At 35.2% G+C, this 17,296-nt stretch overlaps 1 pseudogene; it reads left to right on the top strand.

Moving 5' to 3' along the window:
• The first annotated feature begins 893 nt into the window (after nucleotides 1–893).
• LOC112913850 (thioredoxin domain-containing protein 3 pseudogene) lies at nucleotides 894–13,769 on the top strand (annotated as a pseudogene).
• The last annotated feature ends 3,527 nt before the right edge of the window (nucleotides 13,770–17,296 follow it).

Below are 17,296 nucleotides of genomic sequence, written 5' to 3'. Positions count from 1 at the left end.
AAGGGTGGAAAAAAATCATCGGGCTACACTACAGGGGAACTATTTCCACTCAGACACAAATAGCAAACACATTTTCCTAAATAAATAAAGGTTTCCCTTGCTCCTTCAATTAAAAAAAAAAAAAAGTGCTGACTGGACCAGAGACAATGTACTCTAGGAAAATCATAGAGTAACAGATCAGTGTCCTGAGTTTAATTTGATGATTAGAGGAGGGGATGCAGTGAGGGACTTTTGCCCCTGGGTATCCCCAAAAGTACTTATCAGGAGCCACCAAGACCAGTAGTAGCTCAAGAGCTACAAGACCAGAAGTTTACGACACCAATCACCAATTCACCAGAACCTTAACAGTAACAATACAAATAGAGGTCCATATACCATATGTCTAATACCCCAAAGTTATAAACCAGACAATAAAATATTTTTTAGCCTCCTAATTCAACAAATATACCTTCATAATGACTCGGAAGGCAAGATTCGAGTACAACATTCTTATACTCCTGAATCTGGTAGTTAGGGAAAAGGCATCTCCTGACCCTTGACCAATTTCCTCTAGAATCCATGGCAGGTCACCTGTAATGAGGAGATTTTGCACATGGGTATTGGTATATCAGCCTGTTAATTCAAGCTTTGTCTACAGTGTCTGACAAGAACCATCCCTTGGCCACCTCTTATTCCCCACTCCCACCCCAGTTTAGAGTTGAACATGCTGGAAATTTAGTCCACCTTATAGGGACACACTAGGAAAGAGACTCATGCTCATGTTGGTCCCAAAACTGAGTTCTGGACCATTTAAACTAGAGTTTTCAGATTCTAAGTATCAGGAGAGTGACCTGAAAGAGGCACATGGGATCCAGGTGACTATAATGCCTGAGGCTTAGGTATTTTTTTTCCCCATGGGAAAGGTTGATACTGAGAAGGATCAGGATAGAGCACTCCCAAGCCTGGCACTCAGAACAGTGGCCACTTCTAGTAAGTTTATTGGTGGTCCTTACCCTCTCAAAGCCAACCCTCTTGAAGGTACCACAGCCATCAGCTACACTAGCAAAGTTTAACATGGAATTTTAGCCAAGATAAACTAGAACACAGATTCCATTTTTATAATTTCAAACATAACCATATACATTATTAGAAATACTTATAGAGTTAGAGAAAAAATACAAATATTTCCCACTATACAATGCATTTCATTATCAAATTTTTAATGTAATTATGTTTTGATTTGAAAAATCTTTAATTGAAGTCTTAGAAATAAACATTTCATTTGACAGAAAATACTCTGCACCAAAGAACCAATTCCTGAACATACATTAGGAAGGATTATCCTTGCTATGTATTACATGGATCCAAATCTAGGTAGCATAGGTTATGTACTTATAAAGAAATTTGATTATATAAAAATACACTCTCTGGTAATTCTTTCAGAATCATGTTGTTTTAATAAGAGAGTATTTGGTTTCCAGGGACCAAGAATCTTTCAGACAAGCCCAAATTATAAAGGTAGCTAATTGAGAACATACAAAGCACTCTCCAGATACCCAATTTTAGAAAGTACTATTAGCTACCACAAAACTGAAAAAAAGTCTTTAGATCATTGATCTTGTCCTAAAGTCTAGGGTTGCATGATCTCTATTCCATATTCCTTACTGTAGGAATATTTCATTCTCTCTTATGTATATGAATTCTGCTCAGTGTTTGGTTTCTAGTTACTCAAATATAGCTTGCTCAGGGTTGATAACCAATGGTGCCAACTCCAGCCTGGTACCACTTAACTTTACTACTTTAATGTCTAACTTATATTGAGTCACTTGTTTCTCCATTTCCTACTTCAAATTACTGTAAAAGAATAGAATAAGATCAACCTGGGTCAAGTTACAATATGCATTCTTTTTCAATGGTTCTTCACTTTTGGCAAAAAATCCCTTAGTTCTTTTAAAAAGAGGCAAAATTCCCCAGCTATTTTATTAATATGTAATTTCCAATTACACTTTTTGAAAACTTTGAAAAAATATCTAATTTTCTTAAAGTTAATCATCAAATCAAACTTTTCTTTCAAGACAGAAAGAGAACACAAGGCCACTTATTTGAGTTTATATAGAAATCATAACTTACAGAGCTTTCTTAAATATTTTTCAAATAACTTTTAAAATTTTTTAAAAGATTTTATTTAAGAGAGAGAGCACATACATGCACACACATCACATGCATAAACAGGGGGAAGGGCAGAGGGAAAAAGCAGACTCACTGCTGAGCAGGGAGGACAACTCAGGAGTGGATCCCTGGACCTGGGAATGATGACCTGAGCCAAAGGGAGACACTTAACCTACTGAGTCAGCCTAGCACACTTCAGAAATCATTTATTAACATTTTAAAACTTGTAAAATAGATGACATTTTGCAAATATATTAATTCTTGTTCTTCACATTTGAAAATATCAGATATAGTTGACAACCATTTCCTTTAGTGATTAAAAAATTGAACTACTTACTAGTTAATAAAAAATGTAAACAGTCAAATTACTACTATAAGCAGAAAATTACTAAACTTCATGAGAAATGCTAACACATACACTGATAACTGATTTTCATGTTAGTTATCTGAGTGAGTTGCTAAGAAAGGCATTGCCATAAGGAAAAGACAGAATCAGAAAGGGACATGATTCTAATAAAGCATTCAATTATTGATAACTATGTTGGCTAGCATTGGTAACCTCTCTCCAGGTCATACCTAAGAGCATATCTACTAAAGATCTGTCCAGTGTCTATCCAAGATGGGTCTCTTGCTTTTGAATGGATTGATACCAGCATATCATGAATACACAGAGATTACTAGCTACTTAAGCAATCTTAAATCATGAAAACATATGTTCTTTGAATACTAATTATAGAAAAGTTTCCATGGATGGGATTTCTGGATTCAATTTTTTCCCTAACGTTTCCTACATGAAGAATTCACTTTAGATACTAAGGTTATTCATTTTTTTAAATGAAGTTAGTATATGTAGTTATTTCAGAATTGTTGTGAAGATTGCATCTGGCACTAAGTAAGCACTCTATCCATGTGAACAATAAAGATAATATGGCAATAATAAAGGGAAGGGAAGTTTCAATACTAAATGTTGTGAGGTATAGAAAAAATGTGAAATGTTTCATGACCTTAAGGAATTAAAATATCAGTAAAAAAATGAGAAAAACATGGAAAAAATTTTGAAACCTACTAAATTGTAATGTTAGTATTCATATATCTGAGTAGATTTACTGTTTGGTATGTCTGTTACTTAAAAATAGGACACAATACTGAAATCAATATTTTAAAAAATACTAATATGAAAAATCATCTAAAAGAAGCCAAGTAATTTTTGCAACAGGGCTTATACCTGATGTTACTTCATCTAGATTGTTTGGGGGAATGTATTCTAAAATGAGCTTAGAATTGAATAAACATATAGAAAAAGAAACATTTATTCATTAATTCTTTTATTTAAAACATTATGTATCAGTCATTGGAGCTATCAAAAAAACTCTGTTCTAACAAAGTCTAAGCATTATATGTTAATATAGAATATTATATGAGACTACTGATCTCCGAGTTCAGCTTTACTGGAAAAATAATGAAGTATGCACTAAAAGATGAATAGGATTTAGCTACAAAACCAGTGGAAATAGAAGTGTCCTAGTAAGAGGAAGGTGTGTTCAAAGGCCAGAGGTAGGAAAGATATAAAAACTTCCAAGGAACTGTAAAAAGCCTTTTATGGTTAGAGTGATTGAACATGAGCCTGGAGAAACTAAAGAGGGGATCCCTGGGTGGCTCAGTGGTTTAGCACCTGCCTTCAGCCCAGGGAGTGATCCTGGAGTCCCAGGATCAAGTCACGGGATCGAGTCCCAGGATTGAGTCTCGCCTTGGACTCCCTGCATGGAGCCTGTTTCTCCCTCTGCCTGTGTCACTGCCTCTCTCTCTCTCTCTCTCTCTCTGTCTCTCATGAATAAATAAATAAAGACTTAAAAGATTTTAAAGAGCTAAGTGAAATAAAATTTGAGATAATCAATACATATTAAAGTTCATCAATATCATTTATACCAATATATTAATACTTGAGGTCAAGAAAGTCTATGTATTTGTCTATGGAAGGAACACAAAATAAATAGTAAATAGATCTTATCTAAGGAAGAACAGAAATAAATATGTGTACCATCTAATTTATTTCCCAGGGTTGTGGCAAGGATCAAGCTAGGTCTGTTTAATGCTTTGTCTGCTATATTATACATTTAACAAACTTTATTTACATTTAATTGCTGTATATATTTGTGTTTTCTTTAGTCACCTGTGCATTTTCTGTTCATTCATGGGCCCTGGTAAACATCTAAGCCTACACCAAAGCCCCAGATAGTGTAGCCTATCATCTCATTTGGCTTCTTTTGCAATAAACCTTCCATGGCTTCAGTGCATCTTTTCTGAAGGAACTCTTCCCTCCTATGCCTATGTCCACAAACATGTAAAGGAGAAAGACAACAAGTATATGCAGTAAAGGTTCTATATGTTGGAGAGATTCTAAATACTTAGCGAGTATTTAGGACATAAAATTGTTGCATATAAAGATAGGTCATCCATAATTATAGAGAAAAAATACTTCAAGTTAGCCTTAATTACATATTTTTTTTTTCAAATTCAAGAGTGGGAATACACTAAAGCCATAACTAAAAGTGACTGAGTTTCAAGAATTCTATGTACACAAGTTCATAGATTAGTAAAACATGTACATTTTTATGTATGGTTGATAATGTTTTAGGAAGGTTAGGAGAATACTGCCCACATAATGGTGGTGAGCTTTCCAAAATACACACGGCCCTCAATTGCTTCCCCACAAACCTCCTTCAGAGAATCTTCAGGAGTCTGAACTGTGGAAAAGAGCAGGGAGCATGTGCCTCTGGGAATTTGGGAAGCATTCCCTAAACCATTTATAGAGGCATTTTTCCATTTGAAAGACCTACTAACTGAAGTAATTTAATTACAATAAGAGTAAGTATTAAATTACTTATTTTCTATATAATACATTTACTTAAAGTCATTAACTGGAAAAAAATTCCATTACTCTTCTGTTTGTAGGAAATATGCTTGGTAATAGGTTAGAAACAACATTCAGAAGTTTCAAGAATGGTCTTCTGACTATTTACAGATTACATATCAGAAACACGGGAAGCTTAAAAAGTTTTCCTAAACATATGCAATTAATTTGTGAAAAACTCAGGTTACTGAGTGTTATTTTCTAATTTTTGAATTCAATTGGTGTCTTAAATTTTGATTGGTTTAATGATGTTATACATGAGGAGAATCAGAATTCCCAGATTTCTCCCATTTTGACAGAAAATATTAATAATTCTGAGTTGTTTAAAAAGAATTCATTAACAAATATGCTGATTTTGGTATATCAAAATATTTTATTCAGAAGCAACATTTCTCAAGCTTCATAAGTTTTTATTTTTTTTCCTCATAAGATCCTAAGTAATTATACCCTTAATTAACTAGGTGAATATAAGGCAGATACATAAAGTTGATGCTTTCAACTTATTAAACAAAGCAGTCTAGAAGTCAGATAAGAGGTTTTCCAGTCTGGCTTCTAATGCCTTTTCTTCTTTCTCCACTTGACTATGCTATTTAAAAGAACATTTTTAGTAATATATTTACATGGTTGCTCATAAAAGTGTTATTGTATTCTTTGTCTTCTAGCTCTACATTTTCCTGCCCCATTAGATAGAATAAGTCATGGCTTACACTTTCTTCTCCTGAAAACAACCATATTGCCATCAGCCAAATATGATAAGTGGGAAATTTATTTGACAAATGCATGGTGAAATTTCTGCCCACCAAATGATTTTCAAATCACAGAATAAAAAGGACCTGTGGGAGATGTATCTACAGAATTTGGAACAGTTCTTTAAAAATAGCCAGAATAATCTTCTGCATGGCCCAAAGCAAGACGTAAATTAAGAAGCAATACACTATGAGTGTAATGGAGCATGTACTTATAAATTCATGGTTCCATTCATCTCATGTAAACAGCTCACACATTATACCCCCCAGGAATAATTACACAACAGTAAAGAGTTTGAAATTATAAATATTAGGGCAGCAAATTTTCTGTACATTTCTTCTAGAATAAGTTTGGAGATTAAGAAGGGATATAATTCTTAATTGTTATATTAATTTCTAATTGTATACATTTATGTTGAATATCAAAAGAATTGAACAGCTTTGGGCAAAATCAGCAGGAGATGTGTGCCTGTTATCAGTTGAAAATAGATGTTTGCTAGCCTGTTGGCATGGCAGCAGTGTGTCGCAGGACCAGGCAGGCCTTTAGCATTCAAGAAAGAACATGAAGCTTTTAGTGTTCAAAGCTAGAAGCTGGATTCATTAAATAGGTAACAATTGATCTCTTCAGGAAAGGAAACTATTATCAGGAGACTGATTCAACAAAAGGTGTCTTGTACAAGAGGATTCTTTAAAATTTCTTGAAATAGGCTATTAGATGTAAGCCATCCAAATCATATTGGTGATGGTGGGTTTTTTTTTTAAGATTTATTTATTTATGTATTTATTTGAGAGAGAGAGAGAGAGTTCAGGAAAGAGGAGGGCAGAGGGAGTGACAACCTCAAGCAGACTCCCTGATGAGCCTGACACATGGCCAGGATGGTGGTGCTGTATGTACATACATGCATGTGATAAATTTGGAAAAAAGAAAATTTTATATCTAATCAAAATTATCATATTTTTTGAGTAGAAGCCCAGATACTTTAACCTGGAAAATAGAATTATGGCTGCAAATATTAGTTTTCAAAATTAAAGGGGACATCTATGATATAAATCTAAGAGTAGTATTGAATATATTTGAAAAGGTAAAAATAGAAGTAAAAATTTCTACATTGATTACTGTAACAAAATGTTTCATAAGAAACATGAATTCAAAAGACCAAAAACAAGACTTTTTTGGTGTGATCAACGAAACTCTGAAATATTGGAGACCGGAAGGACTGAGGATAAGTGTCAGAAAACTAAAGATGGCTGATATATGTATTTTTTTAATGAAATAAATATAGTTTTAGATAGCTAGCTGATAAGCCTAGAAGTAAACCTAAAAGAGAGAAAATTCTAAAACAGTACATTAAATTACTGTTTTGGGTTACCTTAGAAAAATAGGATGGCATCATATTTAAGGTCTTAGTTTCAAGACATATCAAGACAGTAGCAATGATGAAAAAGAACAAGCAGCAAAGGGGAGAAATGAGATAAAATAATTAATCTGTCTTGCACAATGCCAAATATCATAGAATAGCAGCCAGTCTCAAATTGCAAAAATTAGAGTATTGGTATAATTTCCAAGGAGTCAAAGATTGGTGAGTTTGTAGTGATTGCCTCACAATGCCAAGTTTTCTGCTCAGGTAACAAGACAACGCCTGTTAGATAACAAACTTTTAGGAAATGGGGCTCAGCCCTGGGTTAAGTTGTCAGACAATGTAGCAGCATGAGGGTAGTATCATAGCCAAATTAGTTCACAGAAGATTTCATATTTTCATAGAGGAAAGATTTCACGTATTTATGGAAGAAATGAAATACTGATAAAACAGGCAGATATAAGGACAGGATTTTTAAACACTGAAACGAATTAATAAAAATATATCTTCTTGGATTTAATTTGCTAATATTTTCTTGAGTATTTTTCCTTATGAGAGATATTGGTCTATAGTTTTCCTTTCCCTTACAATGTCTTTATCTAGTTTTGGTGTTAGGGTAATAATGGCCTTATAGAATGAATTAGGAATATTCCCTTCATTTCTATTTTCTGAAATATTGAGAACTACTATATATTTTTTAATATTTGGTAGAGTATGTGAGTAAAATGATCTGGGCTTGCTGCTTTCTTCTCTATAGAGCTATTACGGATAGCTCTATTTCTCCTTTTGTGAGTTTTGGTAGCATGTGTCCTTCAAGGAAGTTGTCCCTCACATCCAAAATATTAAATTTATGGAAATAATTACTCTATAAATGAATGAAATCTGTAAGATCAAAGAACAAAAATCTATAGGACTCAAAAGAAATTATAAGTAAGCACCATATTCTAGTTGATAAGGCCCTTTTTGTGGAGATAGGGGTTAATAAGGCTGAACCACAATAAATATGTATAGGAACTGAACAATTAAAAGGATAGCAGATGATACAAGTCAGGTTTTGACTTGTTGAGTAGGTTACAGGGGTTAATGGTGGTTACCGAGGGCTGAGGGAGGAGTGTTTGATGATCCATTTGCCAACCAATGAATTAGAGTTGAAGATAGCAGTATGAATTCAAGTTTAGCTTTAGATAGAAATGACTACAGACAGAAATATCAATAAATGTGTATATAAACACAGGTTGGGAAACAATATTTCCCTATTCTCTCAGCTGAGAAAGCTTCCATTCCAGTAGTACTGAGCACATCTAGAGCCTAGATAGTAGTTTTTCACACAACTCTTGAGTTAAAGGAACCAGAGTTCTTTGGAGAAATGATTATTCTAGGACCAGGGCAAATAATATACAAATTAGTCAAGATTATTTTGTGCAGTCAGAAAGTAAAGTGCTCCAGTAAAAATAGTGTTCCACAGGATAGGGATATATTGAAGGAACACAGGAGTAAACTGAAAGAGCTTCCAATAGCCAAAGCTGGACTAATTTGAGCAGCTAAATAAATATGCTATTATTTGATTATGACTCAATGTATTAAATTAATATATTAATTCTTATTGATAAAATTACCAAAGAAAGAAGTAAATAACCTATGCAAAATAATTAAAGAACATTCTATGAAGTACTTGACTAGTGCTTTTCAAAGAGCTAAATTAGTGTAATATATATATATATATATAAAGAACCTGTTGCAGCCTACGGAGAGATTATGGCAATATGTAATGAGGTATCATGGTTGGAATCCTGGAATGAAGTAAGGGTAGTAGATGCAAGCTAAAAAAATTTTTGGACAATGGACATTAGGTAAAAATAACAACTTTAGTAGCTCATGAATTGTAACAAAGGAGTCATTGTGATGTAAGATATCAATAATAGGAAACCGGCTGCAACCCATACAGGCATTCTGAACTAGGAGTGGTGGAAAGGGAGTTGGGCGGGAGGTGGGGGTGACTGGGTGATGGGCACTGAGGTGGACGCTTGATGGGATGAGCACTGGGTGTTCTATATGTTGGCAAATTGAACACCAATAAAAAATAAATTTATAAAAATAAAAAAAGAAATATCTTCAGTTTTATATCTACTGATAAATTGTGATCAGATTTATAAAATATAAGTTATATTGTAAGGAAAAATTACGACCAACTAGGTAACTTTTTTAAAATTAAAAATGTATATAGTATATTTTAAGGTGATTAATAACCATCTTTTCTTTTGAAGAAATGTTTGTCACTTAAATGCTTCTGTATAGTGATGAAAATCAACAAAATGAAAGGCAACTTTTGGGATAAGAAAAATAAATCACAAACCATTCATTCTACAAGGGGTTAATATTCAAGGTATATAATGAACTCATACAACTCAATAGACAAATAGCAGGCAACATTAAAAAAAGGAGCCGAATAGACATTTTTCCAAAGAAAACTTCTAAATGGGTACATGAAAAGATGGGTACATGAAAAGATGCTCAGTATCACTAATTATTAGGGAAACACAAATCAAAACTGTAATGAGCTATTCATATCAATTAGAATGGCTATCATCAAAAACATAGGAGATACGTGTTGGGAAAGCTATGGAGAAAAAAGAACCTTTGTGCACTATTGGTAGGAACATAAGTCACTGCAACCACTATGAAAAACAGCATGGAGATTCCTCAAAAAATAACAAACAGAACATTCAAAAATTAAAAACAGGGCAGCCTTAGTGGCTCGGCGGTTTAGCACTTTCTTCAGCCCAGGGCCTGATCCTGGAGACCCAGGATTGAGTCCCATATCGGGCTCCCTGCATGGAGCCTGCTTCTCCCTCTGCCTGTGTCTCTGCCTCTCTCTCTCTCTCTCTCTCTCTCTCTCTCTGTGTGTGTGTCTCTCATGAATAAATAAATAAATAACATTAAAAAAAATTAAAAACAGTAATCCCGCTTCTGGTTATATATTCAAAGGTGGTAAAAAATGAATATCTGCATTCTCATGATTCTTGCAGCATTATTGATAACAGCCAAGATATGAAAAAAACCTAATTGTGAATGAATGATTTAAGATGTGGTATACACAAAGGGATATTATTCAGCCATGAGAAGGAAGGAAGTCCTGTCATTTTCTACAACTTGGATGGAACTTGAGAATTATGCTGAGGTAAATCAGCATAATCAGAGAAAGATGTCCGTATGATGTCACCTATATGTGAGTCTTAAAAAGCCAAATACAAAGAAACAAACCTAAAATGGTGGTTACCAGGGGCTGAGAGAGGGAGGGAAATAGAAGATATTGTCAAGGAACAAAAACTTCCAGCTACACAATTAATAATTACTGGGGATATTATTATAGCAAAGTGATTGTGTTATATATGCTTGAAAATCACTTAGAATAGGACCTCTTAAATGTTCTCACCACAAAAAATAAACGGTAATTGTGGGAGGTGAGGTGATACAGGTACATCGAGGTATTAATGGTATAATGGTAATCATTTGATATGCAAGTATCAAATCAATACATTGTACACCTTAAATTACACCATGTTACATGTCAGTTATTTCTTAATAAAGCTGTGGGGGAAAAGTAAAAAAAAAAAATAAAAACAGAACACAGCTTTATGCCCCTTATTTATCTGAGTTTCAGATATTCTATGTTTCCATAAAACATATACCCTGCTTTAGTAAAATCACCACATATTTGATATTATTTAAGCTAGTGTTGAAGAAACTTCATCAGTCAAAACTGAATGAAGCTGCTGATATTATACAAGCTACTTCTATCCTTAGCACCTTAAACCAATATAATGAGGAGTTGCTTAATATCCAAAATGGATCCAAAATGGATCAGGGAATTAGGGTGATAACTTCAATAAATCAAGTTGCAAAATTATTATTTTTAATAAGTATCATCTTTCTAATAATATAAAGCAAATATATATTACAGTTCACAAAATGCAGAACATTAATTTTTAAATTGCTGATAATTCCAACATCAAAATTGCATTCCTTCATTCCACCTTGAAGTTCTACTTTACAAATGTGTCTTAAACATGCTGACCATAAAAATTCTAAGATTTTTAGAACTAAAAGTGTTTTAATATATACTTGTGTGTTTAGAATATGATGAAAATGCACATTCAATCAGATTAATAATTTCCTAGATGTTTGAAAGGTATATAAGCTACTATTTATAAAAATTACATTTACTTTGCCCTGAACTCATCACAATTTACATACAAATTTGTATCTTCCTTTAGTGACACATGATACAACTTCAAAATGAGCATGGCATCTTTGCTTCTCATATTAATGTATCTTTCTATGAAGCCCTCCATCTCTGAGTAATATAATGTGGTGTCTTCTCCAGAAAACTGGTTCACTTTTCTTACCCTACTCATTTAACCTGAGGCTGCAATTCTTGTTATAATAAAGCATCACTACACTACATACCAGAAAAGAGAGATATTCATTCCCTATCTTGCATTTTGAGCCTTAAAGGGACACAATTTTCACTTGCAAGAATTCTATTTGTTGTTTTGTCTAACGGGTATAATCATTGAGTTTCAAAAACTGATAAAATCAAGTACAATTTCTTTAAAGTGGGATCACCTCTTCTAGCTAGATAGTTGTAGCGTCTACTTATTGAAAGAAAGGAAGGCAATCTCCCATCCTAGCAGTAATTTTTTCTTATCTAGGCATTTAAACTAGAGAAAATTTTAAGGGTAAAATTATCCTTAGAAAAAAATTAACTGTCTTGCTATTTTTAATGTGTATGCGTGTGTGTAGATTTAGAGTTGATTTTGTTTAATAAGTCATCTGTTGTCAAATAGGAGCTATGGAAACTAAAAAAAAGTTACTTAAGCTCATTTGGCCTCTTTCATGGGGTCAGCACCAGCAGACAGCACAGTAGAGCCAGGCACCTGTTCCACACCCAGTGGCTAAATTATAGACACAAAGCCAGAGATCCAGTTACAGGCATTCGTGAATAGTCCAAGACTGTGGGATGAGATGTTGCAGAAAAAAAAGGCGTAACAGTGATCAATTTTTACCAAGCCTGGTGTGGACCTTGCAAAGCAATGCAAACTTTATTCAGAAAATTGAAAAATGAGCTGAATGAAGATGAACTTCTTCATTTGTTATAACAGAAGCTGACAACATTGTGACTTTACAACCATTTAGAGATAAATGTGAACCTGTTTTTCTCTTTAGTGTTAATGCCAAAATTATTGCAAAGATCAATGGTACAAATGCACCACTTGTTAATCAAAAAAATTATTAACTTGGTCAAAGAGAAAAAAATTGCAGCAGGTGAAATGGTTTGCCCTCACTATCATGAAATTGTGTTTGTAGATTAAGATGCAGATGATGCTGGGGAAGCACACTATGAAAGTACTGAACAACTATACCTAATTGCCATTACCAAACAATATGCTGTGCTATGATTACTAGAAAATCTCTAGAGATTAAAGAAAGAATGATAAAGGCAGGATTTGTTGTAGAAATTGAAGACAAGATCCTCACAGAACAACAAGTAAGGGATTTCTGTAGTCGGAGATCAGATAAGCATGACTGAAGATTTTGTCTTTTTATGACAAATTGCCTAGGCCATATTGTAGTTATATCTCAAGGAGGTGAAGAACAGCCTTCCCTGGAGGAACCTGAACCCAATCCTGAGATGGAAGCTAAAAAAATATATGAGGATAACCAGAGGTGGTCAGGACTCCAGTGGTGAGGAAGAAGTGTGACATCTTATAAGAATGTCTGGAAAGACAACATATATATCTCAGTTTTGTGATATTGAAGAGAATCTAATCGATGTTAATCACTTTATTAATATGTCCTTCCCTGATTTTAAAAACATGAAAAAGCTCAAATTAGAGAAGGCCCTGGCATTACTTTGACTGGATCTCTTTCAAGAAAAGAGAGAGGATATTTTGAAGATTATTGAAGATGAAGGTTTTAAAATACTGATGCAAAGACAAATTATATTATCAGAAGAGGAAGAACAAACATCATGCAAGGAATATGAAAATGATGATTATTTTGAAAGCCTTATAGAAAAGATGGCCAGTTTATGTGCATAATTTGCAATGGAATATTTTCCTATCAACCAGTTGTATGGAAGTGATTTATTAGAAGAAGCCAAAAGGGAAATACAGTATTTCTTTCCTTCTCAACATACTTTAGCACTGATTAAACCTCATATAACACAGGAACAAAGAGAGGATATCTTTAAACTTATAAGAGAGGCTGGATTTGAAATAACACAGGTAAGGAAATACTCCTAAGTGAATAAGAAGCAGACAAATTTATTCAAAAATAAAGGAAAAGACTTTCATGAAGATGTATTGCAAATGTTTTCTGGTCATGGTTCTGACTAAGTGGAATGCTGTCTCAGACTGAAGACAATTGGTGGGTCCCATAGAGCCAGAAGAGGCAAAACTACTGTTCCCAGGCTCTATTTGACCTCACTTTGGAAGAAGTACTTTGAAAAATACTGTCCATGGGATATCTAATACCTACAAAGCAATGGAGAGCATTAATAGAATATTTGAAGAGTTCATTCTTGAGAATCCCGAGGGAAACTAAAATTTTGAGAAGATAATGCATGTAAGTTCATAGTGACATATAACCATGTGGCACAGCTTCCTGGGAGGAATAAAAAGGAAGATATACTTTGAAAGAAAGCTCAATTCCAGTTATCTCAAATTAAAAACTCACCTCAACGTGAAAAACATATGGCTATGCATAATGACAATAAAAATTGTAACCTTCAAACAAAAAAATAATAAGTTACCTAAAAAGTTATAGTTCTTAGCTAAATTGAAATGCTAATATATGAGCAATATATACTTTGTTTATATAGAAGTGTTAATGTTAGTGCATATTATTATACCATATGCATGTATTGCTTTATAATTTTACTATTTTACTTCTTACTATAGTATATGCTCTTTAAAATATAAGCTTAGTATTTTTCATATTAGTCCATAATAGAACCACCATCTTTGCCATATTTAACCAATTATTTGTTATTGGACATTAATATTGTTTTCACTCATCTTTACCATGGCTAAAACTACACTGAACAGCCTTTGAAATAAGTGTATGGGTTTCATAGTGCGTGGAGATCAATTGCTCAAAGGAGATTGGCAGAGACCAAAGAATTTATCATATGTAAGAAATATTTATAATATTATGCTGAGGGGTGGAGAAGGAAAATGGTGCTAGCCAGTTTCTTCATCCTGGAGAGGCATCTGCATGAATACTGCCTCCCAGGGACATGCCTTGAGAAGCGGGTATGATCTCCTTACTGTGTGCCATAGTCATTCTTTAAGTAGCTATTCCCATGCTGTCTTCCTCTGGGCTCTTTGCCTGCCTTCTCTCCAGGAGCAGGGCAATTCCCCCAGGGCTCTATCCCAGCCAAGCCTGCTGACCTTTAGAACTTCAGGTGTTCCCTCCTCTACCCCTCTGACTGCCTCAGAACTGTGCACACTTCTAACTAGCACTGATCTTGCAAAGCACTGTTTTGAGCATGCAGTTGGAATACAGGAAGCAGCTCCTTGCACCTGTAGTGAGCTCTCCACTTGCTAGCTGGGAGACAGTTCGGAGAGTAACCTTGCATCTTGGACATAAAATCATGGTGTGTCTGTCCTCAGAGAATGTGCAATACCTTGTTATTATAATGCAGATTAGGGCTCCATTGTGATCACAACACTTCATTAATGAAGATGATAAAATGGTGTAGTGACCAGCTGGGGCACATGCAGCATCTTTGACTGTGTCTCCTTCAGAGTCGTGTGCTTCTGGCACAAGAAAGTGTGGAAGAACCTTGAGTTTATGTCTATGCCGGGGACTGGGAGAACTTGCTCATTCCCTAGAACAGGTTGTTGAATGTGTGTGGAACAGGGAGCAGGGATTGTGATGACATCCAAAGGAAGCTACTACCTGATGACACTTGGAAGTGATTGTCTTTAACATCACAGGCATGACACTTTGAACAATATAGAGATGCATGCAGTTGAACCTAGAAGTGGCAGTATTGGCTTTATGTAATAAAGGAAGCATTTTTAACTTAAAAAAAAAGTCACGTCCCTTTGGGGGAGGGGACGAGGGAAGAAGGGTCCATGTTGCTTGGGAGCCCAACCCCCACCCTACAGTGGGCAGCACAGCAGGGGGAAGATGGCACTGAGGACACAACAGCACACAGCCAGGGGGCAAGGCCTGCAGCTCAGTGGGTGCCTCAAGCACTCACTGAGGGTGATATCCAGGACCCCAGACCAGGATGATACAGAAGGAAAAAGTTGAGCCCCAAGAGCCTATTTCTGTCCCTTATATCCTCTGTTTCCTTGGCAACTGCTGGAAGGCTGCCTAACTTGCTTACACTGAGCCCCATCCCCCTGCACTCTGGTGGGACTGCCTACCTTAGTGATGCTTGCCTCAGTCCCAGCAAGGTGGAAACCTCCTCCAGAAGACTAGCACAAACCCCTGCCCATACCACATCTCCCAAGCAGAGAGTACTACAGGGCCTTAGTTCCAGTGGAGGTAGTGATCATCTCATTTCATAAGCAGACTAGAGCACACCAAGTTAAAACTTAGCGTATTCAGGCCAGGGACCAAACACTGCCCACAGGAGAGAAGAATTGGCCTAAAGGAAAGAGCAACCAAAATGCAACAACAGAGTATGTTCAGCACAAACCAGAGATAATCTCTGAAGCAGCAGGCCCTGGGCACCACATGACCTCTTCATCAGAAGGACATTATTTCAGGAGCAGGAGACATAATTGGCTTTTCCACCACACAGGAGAAAGCAGAGACTTAGACAAAATGCCAAGATGGAGGAATTTCTCCCAAACAAAAGAAAAAGACAAGGCCACAGCCCAAGATCTAAGTGAAATAGATGTAAGTAACATGTCTGATGAAGAATTTAAAGCAACAATTATAAAGATACTTACTGGGTTTGAGAAAATAGAAGACATCAATGAGGCCCTTACTACAGACATAAAAGTGTTTAAAAAAATCAGAGATAAAGAATGCAAAAATGAGATTGAAAACAGAGTTAGTGAAATAAACAAAAGACTGGAAGAATCAAAGGAAAGAATTAATGGCATAGAAGACAAAGTAATGGAAAGCAATGAAGCTGAACAAAAGAATTATGCAACACAAAAATAAATTTAGGCAACTCAATTACTCTATCAAATATAATAACATTCATATTATACGATTCCCAGAAGAAGAAAAAAAGTGTGTGTGTGGGGGATATATTTCAAGAAATAGCTGAAAATTTCCTAATCTGGGAAGGAAGCAGGGAGCTAGATCCAGGAAGCACAGAGAACTCCTATCCAAAATCAACAAAAGCAGATCAATATCAAGACATATTGTAGTTAAACTTACAGAATATAAAGAAAAAAAAATCCTAAAAGCAGCAAGACAAAAGTCCCTAATTTACAAAGGAAGACAAATAAGGCTAGCAGCAGATCTATCCACAGAAATTTGGCTAGTCAGAAGAGAGTGGCATATATTCAAAGTACTGAATGGGAAAAATCTGGAGGCAAAAATACTCTATTCAACAAGGCTATCATTCAGGAGAGGAGATAGAATTTCCCAAACAAAAACTAAAGAAGTCTGGGGCACCTGGGTGGCTCAGTCAGTTAACTGTCTGCCTTCATGCCTTCAGCTCAGGTCATGATCCCAGGGTCCTGGATCAAGACCCATGGTGGGCTCCCTCTCAGTGGGGAGCCTGTTTCTCCCTCTCCCTTTGCCCCTGACCTCACTTGTGCTCTTTTGCTCTTGCTCTCACTCACTCTGTCTCAAATAAATAAATAAAACCCTAAAAACAACAACAACAACAACAACAACAAAAAACCCTAAACTAAACTAAAGGAGTTTGGCCACTAAAACCAGCCCTGCAAGAGATATTAAAGAAAACTATGAGTGCAAAAGAGAGTCCAAAAATGACAAAGACAAGAATCAGAGAAAATATCCAGAAACAAAAACAAGTAATAAAATGGAAATAAATACGTGTTTATCAATAATTACTTTGAATGTAAATTGAGTAAATGCTCTAATCAAAAGACATAGGGTATCAGAATGTTTAAACACACACACACACACAC

Source organism: Vulpes vulpes, chromosome 1, assembly GCF_048418805.1.
Source record: "Vulpes vulpes isolate BD-2025 chromosome 1, VulVul3, whole genome shotgun sequence".
Classification (NCBI taxonomy): Eukaryota; Metazoa; Chordata; class Mammalia; order Carnivora; family Canidae; genus Vulpes; species Vulpes vulpes.
Note: the sequence above shows the minus strand (reverse complement) of the source record. Positions and strands in the feature narration are given on the sequence as shown.